This window comes from Schistocerca cancellata, chromosome 1 (assembly GCF_023864275.1).
Source record: "Schistocerca cancellata isolate TAMUIC-IGC-003103 chromosome 1, iqSchCanc2.1, whole genome shotgun sequence".
Classification (NCBI taxonomy): Eukaryota; Metazoa; Arthropoda; class Insecta; order Orthoptera; family Acrididae; genus Schistocerca; species Schistocerca cancellata.
This window is the reverse complement of record NC_064626.1, coordinates 1256067749-1256084297: the sequence shown is the minus strand read 5'-3', so window position 1 is coordinate 1256084297 and position 16549 is coordinate 1256067749. Positions and strand designations below refer to the sequence as shown.

At 40.9% G+C, this 16549-nt stretch overlaps 1 pseudogene; it reads right to left on the bottom strand.

Moving 5' to 3' along the window:
* Nucleotides 1–5599: 5599 nt before the first annotated feature.
* Nucleotides 5600–5717, bottom strand: LOC126095225 (5S ribosomal RNA; annotated as a pseudogene).
* Between the last annotated feature and the right edge of the window lie 10832 nt (nucleotides 5718–16549).

Below are 16549 nucleotides of genomic sequence, written 5' to 3'. Positions count from 1 at the left end.
CAGTCTTCCTTGTTGGTTGATTGAAGATTTGAAGCCGTCGACCGAGGAGGTGGCGACAGTCACTCATTGTCGGCCGTCGCTGTTGCAGAAGCTGGATGTTGGCGCGCCTTCTTCTCGACACGGTCACCAGACGAAACGGGCTCTTGATGTGCGCCAGCTAATGCTTCCCGTCCGCGACACCATGTCAGAAACTATCATCACAGGTCGAGCGCAATTACATGCTGCCAAATCCCGAAAGCGCGGCAACTCGCGGGAGCTTCACACAACACACCTGCTCCACTGCACCACCCCAGCCAGACTCTCCCTCTGCCCATGCTCCACGCGACAGAGTTAACACTACCAAAGATCCTAAACACTTTCGTTCTCCACACGACCTATCGATGTATTCGTTCGATAGCATAGTTTTCCCTAGGCCAGACCCAGCGTACAAATACAAATAATATTCACAAAACAAATCAACATAAATGCATAAATATATGTATATACAAGCAGTAAAACAATTACAATATATAAAGAGACAGAGATGTCATATCTTCAGGTGACAAAACAAGGAAAAAAAATTATAGTACAATAGATGGAAATAGGAGGATATGCATTTCCGGCGTTACACGTTCCTCACCCCATACATCTATATCTACATGGATACTCTGCAAATCACATTCAAGTGCCTGGTAGAGGGTTCATCGAACCACCTTCACAATTCTCTATTATTCCAATCTCGTATAGCGCGCCGAAGAACGAATACCTATATCTTTCCGTACGAGCTCTGGTTTCCTTTATTTTATCGTAGTGATCGTTCCTCCCTATGTAGGTTGGTGTCAACAAAATAGTTTCGCATTCGGAGGAGACAGTCTGCAATTGTAATTTCGTGAGAAGATTCCCTCCAAAAGAAAAACGCCCTTCTTTTAATGATTTCCAGCCCAAATCATGTATCATTTCTGAGACATTCTCTCCCATATTTCGCGATAATACAAAACGTGCTGCCTTTCTTTGAACTTTTTCGATGTACTCCGTCAGCCCTACATGGTAAGGATCCCACAGCGCGCAGCAGTATTCTAAAAGAGGACGGAGAAGCGTAGTGTAGGCAGTCTCCTTAGTAGGTCTGTTACATTTTCTAAGTGTCCTGCCAATAAAACGCAGCCTTTGGTTAGCCTTCCCCACAACATTTTATATGTGTTCTTTCCAATTTAACTTGTTCGTAACTGTAATAGCTAGGTATTTAGTTGAATTTACGGGTTTCAGATTAGACTGATTTATCGTGTAACCGAAGTTTAACGAGTCCCTTTTAATACTCATGCGGATGACCTCACCACCTTTCATTATTTATGGTTAACTGCCACTTGTCGCACCATTCAGATATTTTTTCTAAATCGTTTTGCAGTTTGTTTTGATCTTCTGATGAATTCATTAGTCGATAAACGACAGCGTCATCTGTAAAGAACCTAAGACGGCTGCTCAGATTGTCTTCCAAATTGTTTATATAGATAAGGAACAGCAAACAGAACACAGCATGTTGTTATCAATGGAGAGACGTCTACAGACGTTAAAGTAACCTATGGCGTGCCACAGGGCAGTGTTATGGGACCATTGCTTTTCACAATATATATAAATGACCTAGTAGATAGTGTCGGAAGTTCCATGCGGCTTTTCGCGGATGATGCTGTAGTATACAGAGAAGTTGCAGCGTTAGAAAATTGTAGCGAAATGCAGGAAGATCTGCAGCGGATAGGCACTTGGTGCAGGGAGTGGCAACTGACCCTTAACATAGACAAATGTAATGTATTGCGAATACATAGAAAGAAGGATCCTTTATTGTATGATTATATGATAACGGAACAAACACTGGTAGCAGTTACTTCTGTAAAATATCTCGGAGTATGCGTGCGGAACGATTTGAAGTGGAATGATCATATAAAATTAATTGTTGGTAAGGCGGGTACCAGGTTGAGATTCATTGGGAGAGTCCTTAGAAAATGTAGTCCATCAACAAAGGAGGTGGCTTACAAAACACTCGTTCGACCTATCCTTGAGTATTGCTCATCAGTGTGGGATCCGTACCAGATCGGGTTGACGGAGGAGATAGAGAAGATCCAAAGAAGAGCGGCGCGTTTCGTCACAGGGTTATTTGGTAACCGTGATAGCGTTACGGAGATGTTTAACAAACTCAAGTGGCAGACTCTGCAAGAGAGGCGCTCTGCATCGCGGTGTAGCTTGCTCGCCAGGTTTCGAGAGGGTGCGTTTCTGGATGAGGTATCGAATATATTGCTTCCCCCTACTTATAACTCCCGAGGAGATCACGAATGTAAAATTAGAGAGATTCGAGCGCTCACGGAGGCTTTCAGACAGTCGCTCTTCCCGCGAACCATACGCGACTGGAACAGGAAAGGGAGGTAATGACAGTGGCACGTAAAGTGCCCTCCGCTGCACACCGTTGGGTGGCTTGCGGAGTATAAATGTAGATGTAGATGTAGATAACACTACATTGGGGAACGCCTGCCCACCAAACCGGCCACCACGCTCGGAGCCGCCACACCAGAGGACGCTGCGCTCCAACGGCAACATGTTAGCCAAAGATCATAAGAATAGTGATATCGATACATTTCGAGAAAGCCGCCACGGCCCACGTTTATTACGTGTCCTTGCTTATTTAGTCCAGGTATCTGTCCTGAAACCATAGCCACATTACGACGTTATGAACGGTGTGTCCGCAATGCAAAGTATTCAAGAACAGAATGTTTGAGTGGCTGATATGTGGCCGGCGACAGCCAATCTGCTGGCTGTATCACTTACACCAGGCTCGGTAGTGGGCAGCAAGCCGAGCGATCGTGTCTACCAGTCGGCGCAGGGACAGGTGGAGCGAGCAGCCTGCAGGCTGTGGGAAAGCGCGAACTCTGGGTAGGACGGCGCGTTCACAGAACGAGGTAACATGCAGCGTCCAGTAACTCGCAATATAAAAATATTATATTGGGAATATTGATCGAAAACACAAAAATCACTTCCAGACATGCTACGAGAGATCTAAATACAGTACTCAATTCGTGGTAATGGGTGGAGCTCACTAAAGATATTACCAAATGTATGAACTCATTGTTGTTTTTGTTGTTGTCTTCAGTCCTGAGACTGGTTTGATGCAGCTCTCCATGCTACTCTATCCTGTGCAAGCTTCTTCGTCTCCCAGTACCTATTGCAACCTACGTCCCTCTGAACCTGCTTAGTGTATTCATCTCTTGGTCTCCCTCTACGATTTTTACCCTCCACGCTTCCCTCCAATGCTAAATTTGTGATCCCTTGATGCCTCAGAACATGTCCTACCAACCGATCCCTCCTTCTAGTCAAGTTGTGCCACAAACTCCTCCCCAGTTCTATTCAGTATCTCCTCATTAGTTATATGATCTACCCATCTAATCTTCAGCATTCTTCTGTAGCACCACATTTCGAAAGCTTCTATTCGCTTCTTGTCCAAACTAGTTATCGTCCATGTTTCACTTCCATACATGGCTACACTCCATACAAATACTTTCAGAAACGACTTCCTCACACTTAAATCTATACTCGATGTTAAAAATTTTCTCTTCTCCAGAAACGCTTTCCTTGCCATTTCCAGTCTACATTTTATATCCTCCCTACTTCCACCATCATCAGTTATTTTGCCCCCCAAACAGCAAAACTACTTTACTAGACTAAGTGTCTCATTTCCTAACCTAATTCCCTCAGCATCATCCGACTTAATTCGACTACATTCCATTATACTCGTTTTGCTTTTGTTGATGTTCATCTTATATCCTCCTTTCAAGACACTGTCCATTCCTTTCAACTGCTCTTCCAAGTCCTTTGCTGTCTCTGACAGGATTACAATGTCATCGGCGAACCTCAATATATGCAGTTATTATAACATATGTACAAAATATCTTCTATATATTATAAATGCGATAGTTCTAGAAAAAATTGTAAGGATCTGGATTTCGGAGCTACAAAATCACAAAATTGAACCAATAACTCTGGTAAGAAAAGCTAATGGAATTAAGGTAATCTGCTTGGGTTTTGCGGATGATTTCGCAATACTTTCAGAAAACCTGACAGAAGCAGCTACTCAAATAAACATTCTGGAAAAATTAGCAAACAGAACTGGTCTCAAAATTTCAGCTTAAAAAACAAAATTCATGACAAATATAAAAAATACACCAATATACTTAGAAACGCAAGTAGGTAAAATAGAGCGAGTAAATAAATTTAAATATCTTGGAGAAACTATACAACAGAAAGGACGAGAAAAATCTGCAGTAGATGTAAGAATTAACAAAATGGAAAGAGCATATGGTTTGACCAAAAATGTTTACAACAAGAAATGTACATCTAGAAAAACAAAACTAAAACACTACACCACGGTGGTACGACCAGAATGTTTATATGGATCTGAATGCCTAACGATGAACTATAAGATGGACAAACTAGAGGTACTGGAAAGAAGGATTTTTGGAAAAATAATGGGTGCAATGAAAACTGCAGATGGTTGGAAAATAAGAAGTATTGAGGAGATCTACAAAAATATAGAGAAAATATCTGAAGTAATGGCGAAACGAAGATTAACCTTTTTTGGACATCTCTACCAAATGGATGGAAATAGACTAACAAAACAAATACTGCTATGTTTCTGGAAGAAGAAATCGACAATAGCATGGATTACAAAAGTAAGAAAAGATCTTGAAAGAAACAACATCAAAGAATCAGAAGTAGCAGAATTAAACCGTTTTAAAAACAAAATACTAAATTTGGAAGGCTTTCAAAGCAGAAGAAATAAAAAAATCGGGAACAACATGGACAGAAGAAAGGAAGAGACTTCATGGGGAGGAATTGAGGGAATACTCGAAAAATAGGAAACAACAAAGGAAGAAGAGGAACTGAAGTTGTTAACGTGATCCTAGTTGGTCAATACCATTGTAAAAAAAAAAATCGATAGTTTGTGTATGCTTGTGTGTGTGTGTGTGTGTGTGTGTGTGTGTGTGTGTGTGTGTGTTCAAATGTTCAAATGTGTGTGAAATCTTATGGGACTTAACTGCTAAGGTCATCAGTCCCTATGCTTACACACTACTTAACCTAAATTATCCTGAGGACAAACATACACACCCATGCCCGAGGGAGGACTCCAACCTCCACTGGGACCAGACGCACAGTCCATGACTGCAGCGCCCTAGACCGCTCGGCTAATCCCGCGCGGCTGTGTGTGTGTGTGTGTGTGTGTGTGTGTGTGTGTGTGTGTTTTAATCCTTCAAGCTGTAAAGGCTGGACAGATTGGGATGAAATTCGGAATGAAGATAGGTGATACCCCAAAGAAACTGAGAAACTGTCTGGATGATTATTACATTGACATCTCTTCGTAGCCATGATGACTCCTCCGTCCTAACAGGCCTTGCAAGGCCCAACGGTACCGACCGGTCGCCGTGTCATCCTCTGCCCACAGGCGTCACTGGTTACGAAGATGGAGGAGCATGTGGTCTGCACACAGCTCTTACGGCCGTATGTCAATTTACGGCACCGGAGCCGCTACTTCTTAGTCAAGTAGCTCCTCAGTTTGCCTCACAAGGGCTGAGTGCACCCCTCTTGCCAACAGCGCTCGGCGGACCGGATGATCACCCATCCAAGTGCTAGCCCAGCCCGACAGCGCTTAACTTCGGTGATCTGATGGGAACCGGTGTTACCAATGCGGCAAGGCCGTTGACGTAGCCATGATAAAATGACATTATATTGAAAGACAAAAGATACAATATCACGTTGTTGATGTTGTGGTCTTCAGTCCTGAGACTGGTTTGATGCAGTTCTCCATGCTACTCTATCCTGCGCAAGCTTCTTCATCTCCCAGTAACTACTGCAACCTACATCCTTCTGAATCTGCTTAGTGTATTCATCTCTTGGTCTCTCTTTACGATTTTTACCCTCCCTCCAATACTAAAGTGATGATCCCTTGAGGCCTCAGAACATGTCCTACCAACCGATCCCTTCTTCTGGTCAAGTTGTGCCACAAACGTCTCTTCTCCCCAAATCTATTCAATACCTCCTCGTTAGTTATGTGATCTACTCATCTAATCTTCAGCATTTATCTGTAGCACCACATTTCAAAAGCTTGTAGTCTCTTCTTGTCCAAAGTATTTACCGTCCATGTTTCACTTCCATACATGGCTACACTCCATACAAATATATTCATAAACGACTTCCTGACACTTAAATCTAAACTCGATGTTATCACATTTGTCTTCTTCACAAGCGCTTTCCTTGCCATTGCCAGTCTACATTTTATATCCTCTCTACTTCGACCATTATCAGTTACTTTGCTCCCCAAATAGCAAAACTCCTTTACTACTTTAAGTGTCTCATTTCCTAATCTAATTCCCTCAGCATCACCTGACTTAATTCGACTACATTCCATTATCCTCGTTTTGCTTTTGTTGATGTTCATCTTATATCCTCCTTTCAAGACACTGTCCATTCCGTTCAACTGCTCTTCCAAGTCCATTGCTGTCTCTGACAGAATTACAATATCATCGGCGAACCTCAAAGTTTTTATTTCTTCTCCATGGATTTTAATTCCAACTCCTAATTTTTCTTTTGTTTCCTTTATTGCTTGCTCAATATACAGATTGAATAACATCGGGGATAGGCTACAACCCTGTCTCACTCCCTTCGCTACCACTGCTTCCCTTTCGTGTCCCTCGACTCTTATTATATCTATTTCCATAACATAAACATATAACTAATTAATCTTACCGCAAATGGCTGGTGTAGAAAAGTTCTGATTGCATGAAAATGAGAGAATAAAGAGAAAAACCGATTTTAGATTTGAATCCAACGTATCAAAAACATAAAGAAGTAGTAAAAAAAAATCTCATGCAACTATGAGTTCGAAACAGTTTGTCGATCAGTGGAATATACTGGTCAGAAAACGAGACATTTGTGAGATAATTGCGAACATGTGGTTACGGGATGCCTCTGGCTGCATTATAAATTATTATCCTAATGAGACCAAGTGTATTTCATATGTAATCTTTTCAGTTAAATCTCCATTTGATTAGGCCCAAATTTCAGCCATGGATTATGGCTGAAGGATATAGAACATGTATGCTGGAACACAGGTACATTTGTCTGATAAAAATATCTGACTCTCTAGTAATATCGAAGATTGATAAGTTGGTCTTCCAAGATCACATGAACTCAATGCTCCGGATTTCATGACTGGGCTACCTGGACGTAAGTATATAAATTCCCGTTGATACGGATGAAGCAAAATGTCAAGATTTAGGAGATGATCTGGAGATATCTGAAAGAAACCGTACTTAACTGCAGGGATGAGTCCAGTATCATATCGAAATGCGTGGACAACACGTGGAATCCCTTCATTAACAGGTAGGTGTTTACAGTACATTGTAAGATGTGATCTGGTGATGCAGTATTTATTTCTCGATGAGGTACGTCATGCATGAAATTCAGGCTAAAGTAGTTGGGACTTATCGACAGATTTGAATATCAGAATACAACTGTACTAACTAGAAACACTATTCCATGTTTACGTCAGTAGTGGCTTGTAGGTAAACATTTGCATTTAGCTTAAAAGTGGCTCATGTGTGGATCCATGTTTATTGCAGCGTTTTTCCTTCTATTGTCATATACTTTCACCCTCGTACTTTTTGGAAAATATCTCTTATAATTTACGAGTGTTTCGAATAAAGTTCAGGGAGTCGTTGCCTCTTTCTTCTATACACCTGACCGCCAACTACGACTGTTATCCTTAGTTAACCACTGCATTCATGTCTCGCATAATATTATCGGATTGCCTTTCACATTCATCTTTAGCACACGATGCTTCTTTTGTTCCTTTTGCTTAGCGCCTTTAGCAACATTTTTCCAATCTGCTGTGATTCTAAACACACACTCACGAGTGGACGATATCAACTGTGCAATTAATAAATATTTGAACTACACAAAAATTTAACTGGAGCGTATAATTAGCAACCGAGTATTGAATTTTAAATATTACTTTATGTACAAGGTGTATTCCGAAAGCAACGGTAATTTTACAATGTTACATATTTGAAGTCCGATTTTCGCAGTTTTCTCGATGTTGCATTGTCTGAAATCAATCTTTCCAGATATTAGTCATATCGGATATTTTGTCGGATTGTCACCTGCCAAAACCTTGTATGTATTTTAGTAGTACTAGCTGTATTTATGAAACAGACGACGGAATTTGTGTTACATCTTGTTACAACAACGGAATAAAGTGTAGAAAAGTTTCTAGAAACATAAAATATTGCTTTTGATGAGGCTGACATGAGTAAAATTGCATTTTAGAGTAATGTAAGTGATTTGAAGAAGGTCGTGAAATCGTTGAAGATGACAGGCACATAGGACGCACCAGCACAGCATCAACCGGTGAAATCTTCCAAAAAGTGAAAGAAATGATTATGAAAGATTGCTGCATCGTAATAGGGGAGGTTGTGAATGATGTTGGAATAATGGTTGGCTCATATCATGAAATTCTTTTGGTACTTTTGGGAATGAAACGAGTAACAGCAAAATTTGGTTCAAAATTGTTTAATATTGGACGAAAACAGCTGCGTATTGGTACTATTTTTTCTGTTTTTATTATCGATGTTTTGTTTTTCCTTTTATGACTTTGTGAGATGTTAAAACTGAACTCATTACAAAAAATTTAGGAATGAAGGTAAAATGTTCATCTCCACAATGAGGTAACTTCCAGATGTTTAAGTATGTGGACTGGTAATTATTTCCATGGCACACTTTTGCAAATATGAAAACGTTTCCTCTAAAATATGAACTACGGTAAGGGCTACTCATATATGCCACAAAACATAATCGAAAGAATGTATCCAATAGGAAGGACAGATTAGTACTATAAGTATTGGAAAGTTGTAGCATCAGTTAAAGGCCTACACCTAGTAACGTTTTGCGTATTTCAAACAAGCCTTCGGGTCCACGGATGTTTCACTCAGTCGAAGTCTTACTGCGAGTTATGCGGGCTACGACAGCTACGATTATATTCTGCGACTGTACCCAGCATCAGGTGAAGCTAATTATCATTCCAGAGATAGCTACGTGCAAATTCATAACAGCTACAGGCATCTTGTGCAATAATGCGACAGCTGTTGTGCTGAGCTTGATTGACTGTTAGCAATGCTTCTCGGAGAAAGACACTACCCTCATACTGACGTGATTTTAATCACAATGGAATCCAAGCAGTTTCTGTGGAATACTATTTATCAAGGATAAAATGAACCGGTACCACATCATATTAATAATCGAAGCTTTCGACTACTTTTGCTGTCACCAAATGCGTTTAAAAGACGGGGAGAAATTTAAATATTCATGCTTTCGTCAGAGGTTTTCAGAATATTTCACCTTCTTTGTTCTTATCAGTTGCAGCGAGATGGTATTATGTTTATAGTGTCTTGTATTATTTGCCTTTTTCTTTTTGTTGACCTAAAGCACAAGGGTTGCAGTTTGTTTTGATGCTAACGACGTTATATAGGATTGAATATATACAAGACAGTCATTCTACATTTTTGCACTGGTAGCTGCTGCAGTATATAGGATTGAATGTACGAGTATACAATTCAGCTGTTCGTTTTTGTATTAGTAGCCGCTCGAACTGTTGCGAGAGTAAACTCACCTTTCGTTTTTGAGTCATTAATACATGTTGATATTCAGTCTGTTGTGGAGTAATAGAGAACAGTTGAAGTTTGAAAGAAACATGCTATAAACATTCAAAAGCCGAGATCATATAAATATTTCTTAATTTAAAACAACATGTTTTCGGCAGTCTTTGCTATCATCTTCAAATCTTAAAAAATCTTTTTGTTATGAAACGTGTTCATTTTAAGTTGGACCTCACGCCAAGTTGTCATGTAGACGTTTAACTTAAAATCAACATGTTTCATAACAAAAGCATTTTGAAGACCTGAAAATGACAACAAAGTCTGTCGAAAAGGGTTGTTTTAAATAAAGAAATATTAATGCGATCTTTAGTTTTGAATATTTTTTAGCAAATTAAACAGCTCGCCCCTTTTGCCTTCTCAAAATGAGAAAATTCAATCAAATAGTAAGAAACACTTACAACATATTATGTTTGATAATGGGAAAGTGTAGGGTGTTTCTCATACGACGTGAACTCCGCGAAAGGGGTTGTCGAGGAAACGATAACTAGGAGCCAGGCTCAGGTCCGTTCCCTGGATTTTAGCCGGTGACGTATCAGATTTAGCTGAATTAGACCAGTTGGCAGCAATCTGGAAAAGAATCTCGAGGGACTATATATGAACTCACTTTGTAATCTTATAAAGTAGCAATAGTGCATTGAATGAGCGATTCGAAAAATAATTTGTGAGAATATTTCTCTTGGATAAATAGCGGTCTGGCTAAAAGTACTTTAAAAATGGAAACAAACAGTCCCATCCGCAAAATCTCTTTTTTCGATGATAACTGCTTTCTGTCAGTTTCTGACCGTCGTCTGACCCTCTTACTCAAATATTAACTTGGAATAGATTTAGAGGGATGTCTGAAAATAGCGGTAACATATACAATACATCATATATAACAAATACTGAAAAAAGAAATTATACCCATGATGATAGGTGGTGACTATGAATGGAGCAGGTGTTTCAACTCCACAAACATCGACTGCTGAGGAGAACAACGTAATTGTTGATAAATACACGATCTCCACCCACTACATACAGAATTATATCAGCGGTAGCCAATAAAACGTATAGGATGTAAAATAAATGTTACAACAAGGTATGTACAGAATAGTTACACGAAAGCTAACAACAAATGAAGAAATAGGATCATTGCATTATGTAAAGTAACTGCTATAAACAGCATTTCATCAGTATGTGATAAATACAAATAGAATTGATAACCAGTTATTATCGGTTTTGAAAATATCGACAGTCTGTAAGGATTTATCGCAAGCTCGTACACTGTATATCAGCAAAGATGATGGTTAAGCCACTGTAATGGTTCCCATGGAAACGGCGTTGTCGTGTCAATATTTGCCATCCAGCAGAAGACGATTTCAGAACAGCGACAGCGACTGGGTGTTGTATGCTTACTAACATACCGGCCGACATGCAGAAATGCTTGCCAGGTATTGCAGATAGCTCCGAGATAGTAGTGCCAGTGAAAATACTGCTTTAGTGACGTCACTTACCATGGAAGCGGTGTGGAGGCGTCGATGTGCACGTTTCAGCAGAAAACGAATTCAAAGTAGCTACAGCAACTAGCTGTTACAAAATACTGGCATGGAAGTAAGATGACTGTCGTAATACGCATAAGATCACCCAGAATACATTGACCAAGTAACCAACAAGATGACAAGTAAAGTGGGGTACATAATACCTAATGCAAGGAAAATATAAGTTACATAAAAAGAACTATGGCAAAAAATCTCATTGACCCTTCGGCTAGCCAAAAGCTCGAAACAACGAGCATAAGAAACTGAAGTTTAAAAGATCTTTGAGCATAGTTACTTACAGTCATAAATATTGCTCGACATTCAATGAAGCAGACGTACACAGTGCCAGTTGTACCAAGCTATTCTTTACATCACTACGATATAATACATCATAGAGCTGTTTAAGTAGTATAAATGTAAAACAATCGCATACGCAGTCAAAAGTTAAAAGATACAGTCACAAAAGTCAATAAAATAGCAATAAACTCGAAGTTACAGTTATTATTTGGAGAAATAAAAGAGGAATAGAAACGAACAGAAGTAAAATAGCGCTCTTTAGTTAGCCTACCGCAAAATCTTCATATTACATCAAGGAAGGCACCGCACAGTAATTTTCATAAAACAAACTCGGCGTATTAACGTAGACATGAATAAAAATAAAAAAAACATGAGCGTCTATGAGTTTGAAATAAAGTGAACCAAGTTTTATGCAGTCGTGAAAACATTCCATAAAAAATAAAGAATAAAACAGGAACGGAAGAACAGGAAAATTCTGTAGAAGACTTAAAAAATATGATAGAAATATTTTTCTCTGAAGTCCAATTACTTGTTAAGTATCGAGAAGGATTTATTTTTGTAGTGATCATATATTTCAGTCTCTTATAATGTGTTAAGTAACAATCCTTTAGGTTCATTATGAAGACAGGCACTTTGGGTAAGTCTCGATATAAGTAAGTATTCGGCCGACACCTGACATATCACTATCACTCGGAGAAATTTATAACGAATAACTTAAAAGTTCTTCACAATGCACCTAAAAGATTGTTACTTGATACATTAGAAGAGATAGCAATTTATGCTCACTACGAAAATATACCCTCGACCATACCCAACGAGTAACTAGACTTAAGAGGAAAATATTTCTATGGTCTTTTTGAAGACTTACTGCATAACGTTCCTGCTCTCCTGTTCCTCTTGTATTCTTTCTTTTATTTTTATGGAATGTTTTCGTAATTGTATAAAACTTTGTTCACTTTATTTCAAATTCTTAGCTGCTTACTTTTTTTTACCTTTTATTCATGACTATCTTAATAGGCCGAGTTTGTTTCCTTTATAACAAATACTCTGTAGTGCCTCCTTTGATGTAATATGATGATTTTGCTCTAGGCTAACTAAAGAACGCTATATTACTTCTGTTCGTTTTTATTTCTCTTTTATTTAAAAAATGATTCAAATGGCTTTGAACACTACGGGACTCAACATTTGAGGTCATCAGTCCCCTACAACTTAGAACAACTTAAACCCAACTAACCCAAGGACATCACACACATCCATGCCCGAGGCAGGATTTGAACCTGCGAGCGTAGCAGTCGTGCGGTTCCGGACTGAAGCGCCTAGAACCGCTCGGCCACCCCGGCCGGCTCTCTTTTATTTCTACAATAGTAATTTTAAACTCATGCTTATTGCTATTTTACTGCCTTTTTGTGACCGTGAACAACTACACTGAGAGCAACTTTTAACTTTTGACTTCTTATGCACAGCTGTCTTACTTGCACGCCAGTATTTTGTGACAGCTAGTCACTGTCGCTACTTTGAATTCGTCTTCTATTGAAACGTGCACATCGACACCTCCACGCTGCTTCCGCAGTAAATAACAGCGTCACTTAAAAAGAATTTTAAGTGGACCTACGATCTAGGAGCAATCTACAATACCTGGCATGCATTTCTACATGTCGTACTGCATGCCATTACGCATTTAGAGGGTGTTTCAAAAATGACCGGTATATTTGAAACGGTAATAAAAACTAAACGAGCAGCGATAGAAATACGCCGTTTGTTGCAATATGCTTGGGACAACAGTACATTTTGAGGCAGACAAACTTTCGAAATTACAGTAGTTACAATTTTCAACAACAGATGGCGCTGCGGTCTGGGAAACTCTGTAGTACGATATTTTCCACATATCCACCATGCGTAGCAATAATATGGCGTAGTCTCTGAATGAAATTACCCGAAACCTTTGACAACGTGTCTGGCGGAATGGCTTCACATGCAGATGAGATGTACTGCTTCAGCTGTTCAATTGTTTCTGGATTCTGGCGGTACACCTGGTCTTTCAAGTGTCCCCACAGAAAGAAGTCACAGGGGTTCATGTCTGGCGAATAGGGAGGCCAATCCACGCCGCCTCCTGTATGTTTCGGATAGCCCAAAGCAATCACACGATCATCGAAATATTCATTCAGGAAATTAAAGACGTCGGCCGTGCGATGTGGCCGGGCACCATCTTGCATAAACCACGAGGTGTTCGCAGTGTCGTCTAAGGCAGTTTGTACCGCCACAAATTCACGAAGAGTGTCCAGATAGTGTGATGCAGTAATCGTTTCGGATCTGAAAAATGGGCCAATGATTCCTTTGGAAGAAATGGCGGCCCAGACCAGTACTTTTTGAGGATGCAGGGACGATGGGACTGCAACATGCGGCTTTTCAGTTCCCCATATGTGCCAGTTCTGTTTATTGACGAAGCCGTCCAGGTAAAAATACGCTTCGTCAGTAAACCAAATGCTGCCCACATGCATATCGCCGTCATCAATCCTGTGCACTATATCGTTAGCGAATGTCTCTCGTGCAGCAATGGTAGCGGCGCTGAGGGGTTGCTGCGTTTGAATTTTGTATGGATAGAGGTGTAAACTCTGGCGCATGAGACGATACGTGGACGTTGGCGTCATTTGGACCGCAGCTGCAACACGGCGAACGGAAACCCGAGGCCGCTGTCGGATCACCTGCTGCACTAGCTGCGTGTTGCCCTCTGTGGTTGCCGTACGCGGTCGCCCTACCTTTCCAGCACGTTCATCCGTCACATTCCCAGTCCGTTGAAATTTTTCAAACAGATCCTTTATTGTATCGCTTTTCGGTCCTTTGGTTACATTAAACCTCCTTTGAAAACTTCGTCTTGTTGCAACAACACTGTGTTCTAGGCGGTGAAATTCCAACACCAGAAAAATCCTCTGTTCTAAGGAATAAACCATGTTGTCCACAGCACACTTGCACGTTGTGAACAGCGCACGCTTACAGCAGAAAGACGACGTACAGAATGGCGCACCCACAGACTGCGTTGTCTTCTATATCTTTCACATCACTTGCAGCGCCATCTGTTGTTGAAAATTGTAACTACTGTAATTTCGAAAGTTTGTCCGCCTGAAAATGTACTGTTGTCCCAAGCATATTGCAACAAACGGTGTATTTCTATCGCTGCTCGTTTAGTTTTTATTGCTGTTTCAAATATACCGGTCATTTTTGAAACACCCTGTAACATCGAGTCGCTAACGCTGCTTCTCAAAACGTCTGCTGTTGGATAGCATACTTCGACACAACACCATCGCCTCCATGGAAACCATTGGTGTCGCTTAGCCGCTATTTCTGCTGGCATACAGTGTACGAATCTGCGATAAATCCCCACAGATGATTATTGGTGTTCTCACAACCGACTAGGACCGGTTATCACTTCTGTATATATTTATGACTGTTTATAACAGTTACTTTGCATAATGGGATGATCCTATCTTTGTTATTAGCTTTCCTGTAAGTGTTCTGTATATACCTTATTGTAACGACGGTTTTACGCCCTGTTCGTCTGATTGGCTAAGGCTGACTTAATTCGGTACCCAATGGGCGGAGCATCGCATATTTAAGGAGCAACTGCGTTGCTCTCATTAGCGGTTAACGTCTGTGGAGTTGCAACGTCAACTCCATTCACTGACACCGCCTACCATCGTGGGTATAATTTCTTCTTTTAATACTTGTTGTAAATGATGTATTTTATATGCTGCTTTTATTATCAGACATCCCTCTACATCCATTCCGAGCTCATATTTCAATAAGAGCGTCTGGGGATCGCCAAAAACTGGCCGGAACTGGTTACGACCGGAGTAAATCGTTTTGCGGTAGAGACTGATTGTATCCATTATCAAAATTAAAAAAAGATGGTAGACGTCATTACTCGAACTGTCTGAAAGTCTAGCGGTTCTAGGCGCGCAGTCCGGACCCGCGCGACTGCTACGGTCGCAGGTTCGAATCCTGTCTCGGGCATGGATGTGTGTAATGTCCTTAGGTTAGTTAGGTTTAAGTAGTTCTAAGTTCTAGGGGACTGATGACCACAGATGTTAAGTCCCATAGTGCTCAGAGTCATTTGAACCTTTTTTTTTTTTTTTTTTTTTTTTTTTCGAACTGTCTGAAACAGTCTGCGGGCGACGCAGAGGTTGATCTTGAGATGCTCTAGTTTCTGATGAAACACGGCTGCGCTTTTATGAGCATGTGAACTCGCGTCTACTTCAATAGCTCAGTGGTCAGCGTTCTTACCTGGCGTACGGAGGACATGGATTCGATTACCCGGTACTGCCACAAATTATTTTGTGTTCGAAGAGAGGGAACGGGGTGCACACAGTCTCGTGATGCAAGTTGAGGATTGCCTCGGTGCGATGTCTATGGCTGGTCTTCGTGTTTTACGTCGCGGTTGGAGCAGATCTCCACCTTGGCTCCTCCGGAGACCCAAACTTATTTTAGATTTGACTAATTTTAAGAAAGCTGGCACACCAAATTTTACGTTCCAATCTCTGTTTTTTAACATTTTAGATGTGCATCATGGTTTCACTGTCGTTTATACTGATGGCTCCAAACAGGAGACTTTCCTTGGCTGTTCTGTGGTGTTCCCTGATCGTGTTACCCGGATTCGCCTCCCTGCTGAATATACCGTTTTCGCAGCGGAGCTCCACGCGATCCTGACGGCACTGGAGCAGATGCATCGTGTTCGGGGCGATGGATTTCTTCTCTGCTCCGATTCTCTTAGTGCCTTACAGTCACTGCAGAACCTGTACCCGACTGAAGAGATGGTCCAGCTGATACATGACCAACTGTACTTGCTCCAACGGCGGGGTAAAGAGGTATCCTTCTGCTGGGTGCCTGGTCATGTCGGCATATGCGGCAATGAACAGGCTGATCGGGCTGCCAAGGAGGCCTGCAGAGAGCAGGATGTGGTCCAGTGTCCTATCCCCTTGTAGTCAGTCATCGCTGCACTCCACAGGAAGTGCATGGAGT